Here is a 2,684-nt window from a genome sequence, read left to right as displayed (position 1 = left end):
AAAAAAAAAAACAACGAAAGAAAGAAATGTTGTCAACTTTGGATTTCTATGCTGTTCTCCACTAATGTGAAGGACATGGTGGCTGGTCATCGGGCTGAGGCAATCATATATATCCAAGAATCATTTGGCATCGCCCCATTTGTTCGAATTAAAAGACAAGAATGCCACAAAATCAGAAAGTTATAATTTGACAAGTAGTAGGATTGAAGAAAAACATGGTTGGCAAGAAGCCTGTAGAAGGAAAAATGACAAGAAATGAATCTACTAATGGGCTTGGAGTGCAAGTCGCCTCGCTAGGCTTAAGATGGAGTATTTGCCGAAGTCCAAATAAGAAGCCAACACCTAACAATTTGCAGGACACAAAAACCGAAAGGGCCTTGCACTTTGATGGACTCTATGAGAGCAGAAGCTCCAATCCAAATGGTTCTCTTCGATGTTGCAAATTTGGAATTTATAACTTGAAACAGAGGTGAAAAATTACAGTCGGAGAAGTAGAAAATAGAATAGGGTGGGTGACCCATGTAACCAAATTCTAGATTCTTTCACATCTTTAAAGGAAAATAATCCACTTACAAATTTTCATTCTCATATCCGGATATTAGATTTAGTGAATAACATCTCAATTGTTTTTCGATTTCCAAACAGATCTTTTGTTTTTATTGATACCCCAATGTCTTTGCGAGTTGCTTTCATTTCAGTAGTATTTCACTATGAAACAGGCTTTGGATTTGCAGCTGTTCATAAATTCTAAGACGACCATGAACTAGACATGATTTCCAAACTATCCATCAATGATCTCCATAATTCCAAATCCACCAAACTCCCTGGCCCCAGTTTGATAGCAGAGATCAGTATTGATTGCCTGCTTTTGCTAATTTCCCACCAGACTTGCAGTGTAACCGGGCCTATGTACCATCACAACCTTCAATAAAAATCACGACCTGACAAGTTCCGAGAGGACATAGTAACCCCATCAATAAATTCCAAGAAACCAAGCCACATAAAAATATATGTACCACCCTGCATCGAACAACCTGTTTAATTTTAAGTCCAATAAATGTCCAGCGGAGAGCTGCCCCAATGTTTCATACTGTGCGTCTGCCAATCTTATGAGATGCGTGACATATATATAAATGTAGAAGCTCACCTACTAATAAACCAACCACGTACATATGATTTTTTAAAGAATCAATTAGGTGTTCTCCTACTATTATTCTTAATCCATCATTTTCACTAATTAAAGTAATGGATTTTTTTCATAAACTAACGGAATTAAACTCTAATTTTAATTTGGTGAACAACATTTTAATATATAAGCTATATAGTGTTTGTCCTTGATTAAGTTGTGGATTCAAATCACTTCTATTTTTTTTTTCATGTTCAACTTGTTTGGATTCTAACCATATAATCATAGGTTGTTAAATAAATTAGACCTCAATTAGAAATTTTGTACAAATGAAATTTTTGAGCACAAAGCATTTACGTTCAATCCAAATTAAATTTAAAATAACATAATATTTTAAAAAGTTTTTGAACTACTTACAAAAATTTAAATAAATTTTTTTACTTCATCTAATTAAATTCTTATATTTTGTTTTCCTACCAAACATGTTTTTATAACTTACTATTAATTAATTAATATTAATTAAATCATAATTTCTCATTTTATGAGACATAGTGTTCACATCATAATAAATCATGTTTAAACATATTTATAAAACATGATAATATAATCAGATAACATTTTCGCCTTTTACATGAATATCTCCTAAGTATAAAAATAAATATTGTTTTCAATAATAATAGTTAAACCATTAGTTATAAATATTTATTTAATTTAAAATAAAAATATAATAATTAAATTAAATATAATAAAAAATAAAAATTTATTTAAATAATTTATAAACTTTTTAAAATATTATGTAATTTAAAATTTAAATAATTGACATTATTCTAAGTTTCAAGTGATGAACTTGAATATATTTGTAGCAAAATATAATTCAAATGATAAAGATTTAAAGGTGTTCACTTTTGGATTAAAGTCAGAGCTTGATTGATCAACAAGTAAATAGGCTTAATTAAAACCACGAATTTTCTGGTAAAAAAAGAAGACACTCTTTTTACATGAGTGACAACTGACGTGACAACGTTTTTGTTGCCTCACCGACACCTCTCCTGCAGTAACGTACGCTTTGGGTCACGTGGACCACGTAACACCTCCAGGGTTAAAAAGCCGTACCTTAGATATTATACTTTTAACAGACTCTAAATTTATCAAATCCCGCAAGAACACCGCGAAGCTTCTTATCGGCACGCGCCTCTACGCCAATTATATTAAGCGTTGACAATCATTGAGCTTCGAAGCGCGTACCTCTTGGACTCCATGGTTCACAGAGTCGAATCTTATAATAAGCCGACCGGGTTGTGCTATGGTTACATTCTGTCTCTCACCCTCGCTCCAACCCTTGCTTTATCACTTACTGCCAAACCTCCACCGACGCCTGCTGACTCCTCCAGGAGTTTCCTATTTATTCTTTTTTTTAGTTTTTCACTTGTTTTTTATGCTCTTCTATCGTTTGGTTGCCAAGACAATCTCAGGGAAACTGATGAAATTTTCCTTTCACATGGGATTTCTAATTTTAAAAAATATATTCAGTTTGGGTATTGTCCAGTGTTTGGTCAAA

This window comes from Theobroma umbraticum, unplaced genomic scaffold (genome assembly GCF_002168275.2).
Source record: "Theobroma umbraticum cultivar Fairchild unplaced genomic scaffold, ASM216827v3 scaffold_30.0, whole genome shotgun sequence".
NCBI lineage: Eukaryota > Viridiplantae > Streptophyta > Magnoliopsida > Malvales > Malvaceae > Theobroma > Theobroma umbraticum.
The sequence above is the reverse complement of the archived record's forward strand: the minus strand, read 5'-3'. Positions refer to the sequence as shown.